This window comes from Lutra lutra, chromosome 6 (genome assembly GCF_902655055.1).
Source record: "Lutra lutra chromosome 6, mLutLut1.2, whole genome shotgun sequence".
Taxonomy (NCBI): domain Eukaryota; kingdom Metazoa; phylum Chordata; class Mammalia; order Carnivora; family Mustelidae; genus Lutra; species Lutra lutra.
The window spans coordinates 121,599,918-121,614,228 of record NC_062283.1 but is presented as its reverse complement, the minus strand read 5'-3'; positions in this window follow the sequence as shown (position 1 = coordinate 121,614,228).

Genomic DNA, 14,311 nt, shown 5'->3' with positions numbered 1-14,311 from the left:
AATAAAAGATAGCTGCTTTCTCTAAATTGGCTAACTGAGATTGTTTTTTCACTTTGTGGAAAAAGACAGAATAAGAAAATGAAAATAAATTGGATTTCCCGTGAAAAGAAAGAAAGAAGCGATGGACCTTTAGGAATCTTGGATAATAGGGGTGCAAGGAAACCCCCATGGGAATCAAATGGCCTCTCATTAGCCCAGTGCATTCCCTGGGGGCCACCCTCTTCCCTTTTGTTGAACCACAGTAAGCTCTGCTCTGGGGAGTAATTGACGTCGTTGCCCTTCCTTATGGAGCTAGTGACTCGGAGAGGCTGCTTGCCGTCAAGAATTACAAAACATGACTCTACTCAAATTCTGGGTAAGCAGAAGCAAAGAGGAACTTAAACGGCATACCAGCAGCCTTTTCCAAAGGGGAACCATGACCATGGCATTTCTCACCGCCTCACCTGTGAGCCCCGGTGGGAAAGTATAGGAAGTCATCCTGCATACCTTCTAACACGCCACTCTGTCACACTTCTCTGTATTACGAAATGCTCTTAAGTACCTAAGGTTTCTGTTGTGAGGCCAAAACAGTCATCCCCTCTTGATTTTGTAACTCCTTAAACTAATGTCACAGAGAAGCTTCTAATGAATTCATGATTAAGTTCTCTTTTTCTTCAAGGGCCAAGTTTGTTTAATTTAGTGTTGCTTCTCTTTGAACTGATCACTTTCTAAAGCCGTTGATCTCCCAACTTTCATCTGTCTTCAGAGTATGTATTGTCCAACCCACAGAAAACTAGAGATGGAAGAAGGTTCCAGGAGCACAGAGCAATATTTGGGGAATGGGACTTCCCAACTTCTACTCTAACCACCAGCTATTCCAGCCTCCATGCCATCACCCAACAAGACTTTTGTTGTAATAAAGTTGTAATCAGTTCTAGCTTTGGTCATGCCGTAGATCCCTGGCTTTGTCTAGAGGTTTTTTTGTTCTGTTTTTGTTTGTTTGTTTCTTTTTTCCCAAGAATTTATTTATTTGAGAGAAAGGGAGAGTGGTACTCATTTTTAAAGAGTACCATTTAAGTGGTACTCACTTGTGTGAGCAGGAAAGGGGAGAGGCAGAGGGGAAGGGGAGAGAATCTGAAACCCCACGTGGGGCTTGATCCCAGGGCAGGTAGATCATGTCCTGAGCTAAAACCAAGAGTCAGACACTTAAATGACTGAGCCCCCCAGGTGCCCCCATACAGAATTTTTTGTCATTCTCTTAAAACTCGAGTTGCAGAAATCACATCTTCACTACCCCTGGATTGGAGGATGTAGGTGTGTTCTGAGCTGCAACTTCTGCTATGCCCCATTCTGAAGAGCGCATGCACCAGTCACAAGGAGGGGAGAAACAGCTATTGGTTGAGTACATTATTGCTAGTATTATTCTATATAAAATGAATGGCTAATATTGTTTTTGAAGCTTACTTGCCCTTGGCACCATGCTAAATGCTTTTATTACAAGTTTGAAGTCATTTAATCCTTGATGAGGCTTTCACCGAAACCTTATAAGAAGAGCAGACACAATTTTATTTTTCCCACTTTTATAAAAAGGGAAAATTATTTTCAAATTATTTAAGAAATTTGTATGAGGTCCCTCAGGTGGTATGTGGTGGCTATGTAACCCACGCTTTTTATACCCAAGCTTATAATCACTATCAGCCTCAGTTCATTCAGTGAAGCAGAAGCCACTCTAGGTCATCTGAGCAGGAGACCTACCACAGGGAATCAGAGGCTTATATAATTATGGGAAGGACTCGAGAAGCAAAGGTCAAGAAGGCTACTCCTGATTTTCAGAACATCTAGATGGGCCAGAATTGCAGGAAAATCACTGCTTTTGTGATATCAGCTTCCTGCAGCACAAGATGGTTGATTCTTCAGAGGACAGTTGACGCTGCCAGCCATGCTCTGTGTGTTCTGCCTGCTAATGCCAGGGCACTGGCCATTTCCAGAGAATGTTCTTTCCTTTTCTTTCACCCTCTAAATCTCATGGGAGTGCCTCTCACCCTCAGAATCTAATCTGAGACCCTGCAAAACAAAGAATTCTGGAGAATTTTATTCCCAGGTTTCTTCCCTGGGGTGGTGGGGGGAGTCTGGAAGGACCTGGGGATGGTGCTGGGTTGACCACAGTCTGTTCTTGTTACTGCTTTCTACGGCTTTCCACTGAAGCACACTCTTCTGTGGTAGTGGACAGTACCCATTCCTCTGGCACATGGTCACTAAACTTCTACAGGGGAGAGACACAGGGGTCTGAGGGTTTCCAGAGCTGCTATTCCTGGCCTCATGTGCTCATCACACCAACTACTGATCTTATTTAGATGACTGAAAGCTTTTTTTGCTGTATCATCTTATACCATAGAACTTCTTATGTTTAGTAAAAGACACCAATTCTCACCAGATGGTAAGCATTGCAATTACTGCCATCACTGTTTATTCTCTCTCCCCCTCTGTTTATCTATTACTTGTTTATCTTGCATGATTTTCACCCATAGTAGAGGAGTAAATAGGAATGTGTCTCTTGTTAGGGTTTTTGGTGTTAGTGCCTGAGATCGTTTAGTGGTTTACTATTTACAGTTAAATCAGGGGTTGTGACATCTCCATTAGACCCTTCATCTGGCACAAGCATTATGCCTACAGGACCTTCAGGGTCCTGAATTCTGGAAGACCAGCCAAGCCATACACTTGACTGGTAGAGCTAGGGCATGAGTAATAGAAGAAGGAACATTGAGGAAAAGAATAGGGAATCAGGTATATGAGATGTAGAAGGGAAAGAAGAAGGGAGAAAGAGAAAAGAACCATATATCATGAGACATATGGGTGCAGTCATACCACCAACTGGCTTTAAGTGGACCAGAAAAATGGAAGCGATAAATTCTGTCCCTTACAATATCTCTGCTCTGTCCCTTTCTCCTCTCCCAATGCCACCATTCATCATCTCTGTCTTAGATTATCAGGACAGTCCCCTTATTTGTTTCCATGTCTCCAACCCCACTCCCACCAGTGCAGTCTCCTTAGGACAATCTTATGAAAAAATAAAATATAATTATTTTGCTTCCTCTCCAAGCCTGTTCATAACCTGTTCATGTTTGCAAATGTTTTTAATGGGGGAAAATTTAATAAGTTTCACTTTTAAAAGGCATGCATAAAGTTGCTTTTAAATGGAGAAAATGGAGGTCCAGAGAAGTTTTGTAATCTTTGTGAAGTGTCCCATGTGAAGTTTCCCATGTGAAGTTTCATGAACATTATTGAGTGTGCTGAGAGCAGTCCTCTGTTAATTCACTGATCCTTGCTACCTGTCAGGTAAAAGAATGGTAGAGTTCTCTAATCTTTGCATCCTATTGATTGGGCTAAAGTTTATTGGAGGTACTTAGTGTCCTGGTCAGTCTTTAAAATCCAGAAAATAAAAAATAATCTGATTCAATTAAAAGGATGTTTCCCCCCTACTCTGAGAAATTAGCATCTTTTCTTTGTTCCAGTTTTCCAGGAAGTTTCACAACAGATTCCGGCCCTGGGCCAGTTTATGGCTCTCTTGGTACTTAATTGATTTAAAGTGGCAGATAGTTCATGCTCAGAAATTCTTCCTCTCTAGGCAAAGAGTTAATAAGGATCCATCCTTTCTGTCTGAATTCTGATACAATTCATTCCATATGTGGTAAAAATGAAAAGACACAGAAAAATAACACAATGTTATTTCTTACCAAATTCACGACATGAGAGAGATAGATGATAAGTAAATAGATAGATAGATAGATAGATAGATAGATAGAATAGATAGATAAATAGACATCTCAATCCCCAAAGATCCCTATCTATTTTTAGATAGACTTGCTACCTAATTGGTATATCCAGTCTAATTTTTTCCCCTCTGTATTCAATGACATCTTTTTTCCCCCCAGTAGAAGTAACCAATATAGGAAATAGTTTTTAAGGTGAATTTTTAAGGAGAGCTTTTACTCACCTTATTTTCCATGTTATTTTCCATCTGTAGTTGAATGTGAATAGGTTATTTTAAATGAAGTTCCAAACTATTTCAAGGTATATTACTGTCAAATGACTTGTTTTCACACAGCAATCATGAGTTGGTGCCTCTTCTGTCTGAGCACCGGTGGGTACATCTTTCTCTTTCTAGAAGTGATTGTTAATATATAATAACAGCCCCATCTACTCTTCTAATGAAGTTATCAGTCACTTCATCAGGTGCTGTGGAAGAAAGGTAAAATTAAAGTTGGGTTTGTCTGCCCAGCAGTAGAATGGGTTCCAGAAATGAATTGGACTATAACTCTTCATAGAGTCATGACATCACAGGGACCACCAACTAAGAGATTTTTGTCAAATTAGTCTATACCGTCGAAACAATTTGTATTTTGAGGCCTTGCTGGTTTGTGTTGCTCTGCAAAGGACTCCTCCACGATCTACTTGATATGAGGAATGGTGCAGAAATAGCCCTGGGACTCTGACTACATGGAGTCCAGAAGGCTGACTTCCTGGTCCAACAGTAGGAGTGAAATAAATCCCCTAATTCTGAGGAAACGTTTTGGATTTCAATGTTTATGTTAGGATTATCATTTTGGATGTAAAAACAGATTCCCTCTCATTTCTGTTTTTTCTTCTGCAGAGTTTCCTTTCACATTTCCATCATATATTTGTCAAAATGGCATCAGATTCGGAAAGAAATGAAGACACCATGGGAAGGTGGGTGGGGAAAGGGTGGTGGAGTCAATGAATGGGAGCCCCACTTGAGATACTCTTTAAATCAGGGTCCCGGAAGGAATCGATAGGAAATAGAGGAATAGGGGGCTTGAAATGGAGATTATGGAGAGGTTGCAGATGCCTGTAATGACAAAGACTGTGACCCTGGGATTGAGTAACTGAGATAGGATATAGGCCAAGGTTATTGGAGAGAAAGGCCTAGAATATCACAGGTATTGTCCCTCTGAATATAAAAATCACTGAAAGTTAAGACCGAGGCAGTGTGAGGGGTGACAACCAGTCTGGCACTAACATCTCTGAGGAAAGAATGGGATGACTACGTGTTGGCAGGTGACTAGAAACAGTAAGGATTCTAGTTGGTGTGTCTGGTGGCAAGAGCCCCAAAGGAGCCTGGGACTTAAAGGCAGATGAGAGGGTCAGGCCTTCTGTAAGGAAATGAGGAGTGAGGAGGCAACTTATGGCAGCTCTAGATCCATTTGGAGGTGGAGTGTAAGAAAAATGGCTGCCACTTGTTAAGGCTGCAGGGGAGGTGGTGCCTGTGGGGTGTGGCCTGGTTTCAGTTAGAAGAAGAAAGGAGAAGGACCAATAGGAAAAGAGGTTAAGGATGAAGAGGGTTTGTGTGTGTTCTGGAGAAGGCAGTGGAAGGGTGTAGGAAGAAATGAGGGAGGGAGCCCAACTGGGGAATACAGGGAGGTAGAGAGGCTGGGGATGGCGTACCCCCCCCATAGAGTGTCTGGTGACCGACTCATCCATGTCAGCAGAACAGCTGTGCTGGGCCGACAGTTCAGAGCCCAGGGCCCCGTGGAGCTGACATCTCACCTTTTGTGCTCTCAGAAATCTTTGTGTAGTTCTGCTGGTTGCCCTGACCTGGGATCTTGGGATCAGCCTGGAGCTGGGGGATCAGAAGGGTGCCCGGACCCAGAAGAGGGCTGGCCCAGGGCACACCCGTCTCAGCAGGTTCACATCTGCTCCCTCACGGGTTTATCCACTCAGTAAACCTTCCTGAACCCTCATGGTATTCCTGTATGACGCAGGGGTCAGATTATGGCAGGTCCCTGCCTCTCTTCTCCCAGTGAGACCGGCAAATACGGGATTGCAATCTAATGGGATCCGGGAGAAATGAGTTTTGTTTAATTTAATAATTTAGGTCAGGGTTTTTTGTGTGTGGGTCTTACGTACAAACAGAGAGCATCCATATAGGATTCTTTAAAAGGCAATTGGTATATGGAACAGAAGCTCAGTGGGAAACACAGCGTAGGTTTGTAAATTTGGAAGGCTTATGTGGGGGTGTCCAACAAATGATGCATAATAGCCCTTTTCTTCACATGAGTTCTGGATCAAAAAATACAAGGGAAGGGAACAGGGTTCGCATCTGCAGAGAAGAAGACTTTGCAATGCTGAATGCCAGCATTAGATGGAATTACCCATTTGGTGGCAGGTGAGCTCTCAGGGACCACTCCTGCTAGGTCAGGGCCTTGGCCATGAATCTTATGTGCTTGGAAACACAGTGCTGAGACAACAAGGGATGTGTTGAGCTAAGCATACTCAGTTCCTTCTTCCCAAATCTATCGATTTAAGAACTGACTTGACCTACCAAAGGGTCAAAGAAGTGAGAAGAGGAAAAGGGACCAGGAGGGTTTCACTTGTGGGGATATTTCCACAGGGAAGGAATCGTCCGGAGTGGGGAAGAAGCATCTTCCCTGCCCCTGGCCCCTTAATGAAATCAGACAAAGTGAGGGCACAGACAGTAAGGAGAAGACACTGGAGCAGGGACTCTGGGGCCCTAGAAACCAGGAAAGGGTGAGTCGCGATTGCAAGAGAAAGACTCATTTATGCGACAAAACCTGACTCTGTCTGTCACTCCAAGAGTTCCTTGAACGTGATGATTGTATTTTTTTTTCATTGTTGTATGTTAATTAAATTTTGCCTGTATGACTCTCAGTGTTTTCAAAGCGTTTCTTATACATTTTTTTTTAATGAATACCCACCACTTAAAACCATAAGATAAATGGTGTTTCACTGTTATCTTGTAGGGGAGGCCACTGGCATCCAGAGAACATGAATAACTTCATCACAATCACTCAGCTAGTCAGGAGAAATCCCAGGCCTGAACCTGGATTCTGACAACAGGCCCACAGACAGCACTCTCTCTAGGTACATCGCTGGAAAAAATATATGGGGATCATCTCTTTTGAGTCTGTGATTGTTTAAAAGAAGGATGACTGCAATGATCGTTGGCTATTAGTTATGGCACCTGGATACTAATAGGACGATTAGAAAGAAAACACAAGAGCTTCTATTCTTTATAAGAGCGAAATAATTGTAATATATTATCTGTATGTTGGACATCAGATAAGTATTCCTCTGTGACATAATTGGGTTCTTTTGGGCTCTTCAGTATAGGAGGAAATTCAAAGCTGAGGCAAGTAATAGAACATCTGTGAAAACACATATTTAGCATCAATGCTAAGTTGTGGTTCATATGGCAGTTTCACCTAATAACTTTAAAATAGCATTTAACATAAAAAAGTTGAACCTCAAGGTTTTTTTTCCCCCTCCCAAAAGTGTACTTGTCCCCAGTCTGTAGCAGGACTCCCTCCAACATTCCCTAGGCCTTAATTAAATAAGAGCAGGAGAGAGCACTGGGCTTGGGTTCAGGATAAATATCCCCAGCTTGAACAGGAGATGTTGCTTTAATGACTTGGAATACGTCCAGAAGGCGCCGAGTGGCTAGCAGGCAAAGCTGACAGCTACTGGATCTCGCAGCAGTAACATTCTAACCAATTAAAAGCTGAGCTAGAAATAATGGTTTGTCACTGAGTGGTGTTTCAGAAACCAATTGGTCCAGATTAACCAGAGGATTAACTTTTCTAACTGAATTTAAAGGTCACGGGAAGCTGACTTTAATGAAAAGAAAGAGAAAACGCATTCAATTAGAAGGGGGAAACTTATATATAGAAATTAGGTTACTAGATCTTGCTGTATTATTTATAGAGAAGTAACCAAACTGCTGTCTTCTTTTATGGCAGAAGTTCATAGTCAAGGATAAATATGTTCATTATAAAAAAGAAAGTTAAAGGAGAAATCAAGTATCTCTAAGGGATTCCTCTACCGGAAAGAGCACACAGGGGCTTCCAACTTCCCCAAGTGTGTTCGTTTTTAGAAAGGATTCTTGGTAGGTAAATCCAACCTACTTTTGACTGATACTTAACTCTGATGGGACCGAAATCCAGTTAATGATTTTACCATCTGCCTTGTGGGGACCCAGGTCGTCAGATGGTGGTTACGTGGGTAAGACCACAGCAATGGCCCATCTTTATCAGAGCAAGGGAGAGATGTGCAGAGGGAAGGCTCTGGTGCAACTTGCAAAGCTTTTCAGCCACTGTGTGAGGGATGACTCGTCTTGTTGCTCCAAGAGACAGCTCTTCCTATAGTAACCCACTCCAACAGCATCCATCCCCTGTTGGGCCCGTCAACTAATTACCGTGAAGCCGTTGGCCAACATCCTTCACCTATAAACACCAAGGCTGGACCTGTATATCCCAAAGTGAAGCTTAGAGGTTACCGTGGCCCGGTTTATTTTCACATGAAGGTGGTCAAACTAGTTCTATTCACATAAAATATATTTTACTCACTGAAAGTGGTTTGCTAGGGGTGGAGGAGTCTTGGAATAGACCATCCATGAGTTACTGGTATGCACTTCTGTGTTAACATGATCCCTGGTTTAAAGTTATTTCTTGTACCTAGGACATAATAATTTTAATAATCACTTATGGAGAGAAGGTTGGATGAGGGGGAGTTGAAGGGAAAGAAAGAGGGAGGAAAGTTGATCTGAGGGAAGCAAGATGTTGTTGCTGACTAGAAAGGATCAGAAGGGCCAAAACCAGTTCAGTTCTGTCATATGTGTAGAAGTTAAGTGAACTGGATTTTGATGTGGAGAGTAACATTGTGTCAGAGTGTGTGAAGGACCGTAGAGAAGCATAACCCCCAAATGATTCAAGGGAAATTTTGCTTCCTCTCTGTGATATGTATCAGCAGCCCTTAAAAGGCACCAATCCTACCCCAGCCAGGCAGGGACTGGCATTTTAGGCAGGATCTGAATTCTTACAATAGATCTATTTACAGACATATGAGACCCAGCCAATTTTCTCAACACTCTCCTCTGGTCAGTGGGTCTAACGTTCAGTCCAGCTGGACTATCCTTCTGAATAAGGTTGAGCCCTCATTAGAAGTTCCTCAGGGAGAGAATCCAGATCTTATGCCTGTATTCAGGGATAATTTTTCCACTGGTGTGCTCTGGTTTGACTCTACTGACTATTAAGAGTTTAAAATATTTTTGTATCTGTGGAAAATGGCTGTTGTCATTAGCACCCCACCTCATAATGCTCCCCACATTTGCTGCCCTCGCCTCTCCTTCACTGTCCCAGCAGCTAATGGCCTGGCCCAGAAGGGGACCTCCAGGACTCTGAACAACTCACCACTGCAACCAGTGCCCACTTTTAAGGGTTGGGTAGAAGAATTCAGATATTCCTTCTGCCTGTATCTGTGCTCTACCCTTAGCAGGTACTAATGTTTCCTAAGTGTGTCTCCCCCGTTGTTTCGATTTAGAGAGGTCCCCACATCAACTCCTCTTGACTCAGAAACACTTAAGTAAATTATCTGCACCTGAAGCCGTGAAGCTGTTGGCCAACATCCTTCATCTATAAACACCAAGGCTGGACCTGTATATCCCAAAGCAAAGCTTAGAGGTTACCGTGGCCCGGTTTATTTTCACATGAAGGTGGTCAAACTAGTTCTATTCACATAAAATATATTTTACTCACTGAATTAAAATGGACCATGTAGGGGCACTGAATTAACCAAATAGTCGACAACTTCCCTTCATTCCAGGTATAACCTTATTGCTAGCATTTCATAGCAAGAAACACGAGCATTTCAATCATTCTCAGCTTTAGCCAAGGTCCTTTGTCGTAGTTCATTTTTCTAAGCTCTCAGTTTAAGTTTCCTCTCCTTTTAAATCAGTTTTACTCAAGCCGTAAGAAATAGCTCTGACCAAATGGACAAATATCCATATTTTGCACCTGCTAAAAGGTTCTTGCCTTTCGAGTAACATTTCATCTCAAACTACAGTCTTCCCTCCTGCGGAGGGGCAGCACGCGGCTGAGCAGAGCAGTGTCTCTTGCGAGACCGGGCTAAGCCACAGCTGATAGGTTTTGTGAAAAGAGCGGTCAGCGAATGCTGCTGGAATTTCTCCTCTGAGCCATGTACTCTTCTGAGTTGCAGGGACTCGGCAATGAACAAAACCAAGTCCCTTCCCTGCAGGGCCTTCAAATAACCCTAAACACCATGCTGTTTGCAGGCAACGGATCAGAAGTTCCTGAAATGTTTTGATGCTCTTAAAAAAGATTCTGCTGAATTATTTTTTTATCTTCCTTTTCATTCATTCTAGTGGCCGCACTTCTCCCATATTATATCCTGGCTGGAGATGAGCAAACCTAAAAAGAAGGAAAAAAATCTCAGCTGCTTCTGGTTAGAGTTACCATTTGCTTATGCTCTGGATCATTAATCATTGTAATCCTAATCAACTACTTCCCCATACATTGTCCACAAAGGGAGCACCTTTAGTTAAAGGCACAGTGCTCGGAAGGATGTCTTGATCCCCGAGTCCTCCCTCCATTGCACTGGGGCAGCCCTCGTGCTGGTACTTCAGTGAGGAAAGTTCTTCCCTGCTCATCTCCACCTGGGCAAGTTTAGTCTTCCTGGTCATTTTCAGACTCATTGGTGTATACTTTCCCTCGGTATGTGGGGATAGCCTTTAAAAATGAGGACGTTAAAGCTGTGCAAAGAGTGGTCCCTCCCTTCAAATTCTTGCTTAAACAATACCCACTCCAGGATTCCCTCCCGGAGTCCCTGGCATGGAGCTCATCTCTCTCTCTCCTCTCTTCCACGGCCCGTTCTTTAGGAAGTGCCCGCAGTCTATCTTGAATTAGGGCTCTTTGTGTGTGCCTCTGCCTCTTCTTCTAAAGCACGAGCTTCTAGAGGACTAAGGCTGTATTTTAATCATGTTTGTATTTCCCAGAGTACCTAGCGCAGTGAGTTACACAGAGTAGTCACTTAATAAATGCTTATTGAATTGAATAGAATAAAATAATTTACTGTCAGTGCGATCCTTTATCACTGCCTTGAAAAGGAGAGAGAGAAAATTGGGTTAAGCTGAACCGTACTCATTTTTGCAATATACTACCCCAGACATAAAGATTGTTCAATATATTTGTTTCAACTTTTTTATGGACTATTCCTTCAATTCACAGATATACTGTATATTGGAATGCTGAAGTGAATTACACATGAGGCATCCTGTCTAAAGTATATGGAGTTTATAGAATTGCCTAGGCTCTCTGGGACCACCAAAATGAGGGAAATAAAGCCCATCAAACTTTTTTTGAAAGCCACCGGAGAGGAATAACATACAAAAAGGTAATCATGCAGTAGCAGCAGCAACCAGACTCCCTAAGTTGTGTCAAACTGCCTGACTAGTTAGAGCCATGTTCAAGGGCGTCTCCCACCTTTTGCTCTAACTCTCCATCCCTCTGCTGCCTTGGGAAACATGCTCTCATTAAAAGGGACAGGAAACTAGCCACATCATTACATTCACTTAAGGCAGAGTTTAGCTGGTCAGTTCTCACCACTGTCAGCAAGAGCTGCCACTTCGGGAATTTGAGTCCTTATTGGCCTCATGGTTTGGGTTGGGATTTTTATTTGTCTTACTTTGAAATTTACATGTCTTTAGAACAACTAAAATTCACAAGAACAAACTAATTAATGGATTCCATTTTTGACAGCTACAAGAAGACGGATGAGAAAGTAACATGCTTCTGGCAGCGTGTTATCAATTGGGAGGCAACAGTGCATTCCCTCTATGTGGAACAGTGAGCTGGAACCGACACTGACAGATGACACGGCCCTTTGACAGTGATGCCTGTACGAGCTGACAGCTCCACTTGCAGTCAGTCAAGTCCACACTTTGCAGCGGAATTTTAACGGGCTTGATTTGCAGAATATGCTTTGCCTACTTCTCAGCTTGTAGTGGAAATGAATAAAAATTTCAAAGCATTCACATTAAATAGTGGATTCAAGGATCTCTTCCCAAACTTTCCTTTCATGTTGAAACTAAGAGTAATAACGGTAAAGCATCATCTCAGAGAGAACCTGTAGGAGATCTAGGAAAGGAACGATCCAGCCCTTAAAATGAGGTTTTCTAAAAATCAAGGTAGTTCACATATTAGCCAAAATCTCTTAGGAAGGACGAGATGCCAAACTTCCCAGGGCAATTAGGATTTAATCATAAAAATAAATGTGTGTGTGTGTGTGTGTGTGTGTGTGTGTGTTCGTTCATGTGTATGTATGTGTATATATATATCCAAATCACAGTAAAGGGACTAGCTGATTTCATCATGTTTTTAAAACGTACTGAATGTGCTGAAAAACTGCTTCTAAATATTAGAATATTTTCCTTTCAGGGAATTCGTCTTATTCATTCCCAGGTTTTAGATTATGCTTTTTTGTTTTACCTTTTTTTGCCATCTATTCTCTTTGAACAAGACATCTGCATGAAGCTGATTTTCCTGTGTGACTTCTAAGAGTTACTATTCTGGGTCTCAATTCCTGCACAATAAAATGTAGCTAATCACCCTGTCACCACCAACACACTTCACAGGCTCAGAGCAAGAAGTAAGGGCATCAGGGGTTGCAAACTAGTGACTGGAAGGCCAAATTGGACTGGCAGGGGTGTTGTGAATTTTTGCATTTGAATGCCTCTAGGCTGGTCAGGTACCCTCCTGCTTCCACAGACTCTGCTCCTTGTCTAACGCTGTGTGTCTTTGCACATTTATGTAACTTGCCTGAGCTATGAAGGCAGCTGGGTTCGTGACCTTGGCATCATCAACCAAAGTATCCTCACTCCTCCTCAGAGAAACACATGGCAATTCTATCATTGTTGGTTTAAAAGGCTCACCATAAATGGAAGAAATAAATAGAATTTAATGGTGGAGACAGGGAAAGGCAAATGAAATAAACACACAATTATAAAGAACCACTGCAGTGAAGAGTGGTATCGGGATATATTGCAAACTCTGTTCCTAGGATGGTAACTAGCACTGAGCCACACACACTCCTAACCAGTCCTCCCCTTACATTCCTAGTGCCCTCACCCTATAGACAGACATGTAGAGAGCTGAAAGTAGCAATCTTCTCTCAGGCCAAACCAAGAGACTCATTCGTCTCATTACTTGGGTTATCGAGCAAATTAGGCTAACTGACCCAAGATTCAATATGTATAATTACAAAAGATTAGGGAAGTCCTAGGGAAGGCAAATGTGGGAGAGATGAGTTTCTGAAATGTCTTGAAAAGGAAAATGTTTGTGGATTGGTAGAAGAATGAAGAAGTCATTTTAAGCAGAGAGAATGGTTAATGCAAAGGTTCAGTGATGAGAAAGACTAAGTTATCATTGCGAGAATGGAGCCCATGTGGTTTGTAATGAGGAAAAGATAAGGCCGGGCTCCCTGGATTGACTACAAACACAAAGTATTACAGCATGCCAATTTGTAAGGAAACACATTTCATAGACTGCATACAAAAGCCAAGTAAAATGTAATGACCTTCCATTTGTTTTATGGTAATTGGACATTTATTTCATAAAGTAAGTACTGCTATTATACCATGACCCGTGATAAAAAGGAAAACTTCTCAGTTTACATTTCACCCATCATAACCTTGAATATTAAAATAAACTTACATGCTCCATTAACTAGAAAATAATTCCCTTCCATGCTTTGAATTTGCCTAGGGTGTGGTTCTCAGTGAGGACAAGTTCAATTGATATGCTTGAAGAATTCTAATTAAGAAACAAGGTAATTTCAAAGGTATGACATTTAATGCATTACTAGCATCTTTTTAAATGCATGTTTTTATTCCATTCTTCAATTTCTTGAAACCCCATATTTTTTAAGGCTTAACTTTATCATTCCTTTATCAATTAAACCTTATCAGCTCATTTCTTATCCCAGAGATGAAAATTATCATAGGTGGATAAAAAGTATTCGGTTTATGCCTAGTATGCTTAGAATAATGTATCAATGAGCATTAGTTGGATATTTATATGCTAAGTGTTTCGGTAGAATTAAAAGAATTATTAGACAGTTTTTTCCCCTCTTCTGAAGCAGTTGATGATATAAAATAGACAATTGTAGATAACAGATATCCTCATTAAATTAATGCTTTTTGCCAGGTTTCTCTTTTCTTGAATCTCTGGATAATCCATTTTTATTTGGAAAGCCTTTGACCAATTAAATGATAGAGAAACATAAAATGCTTATCACATCAAATAGATTACATAAGAGTTCTAAATGAGATGGGCAGACTGTTAGAGATTCTAAGAAAATTTCCCATTATAGTTGGGGAAATGAGGGGACAAAATTCAAATAAGTAACTCTAGCCAGGTAACAGACGGGTATCCAAGGGAGACAGGACACCCAAATACTTAGGGCATCCAGGACTGTGGTCTCCTCGATGGCCAATGCCTACATT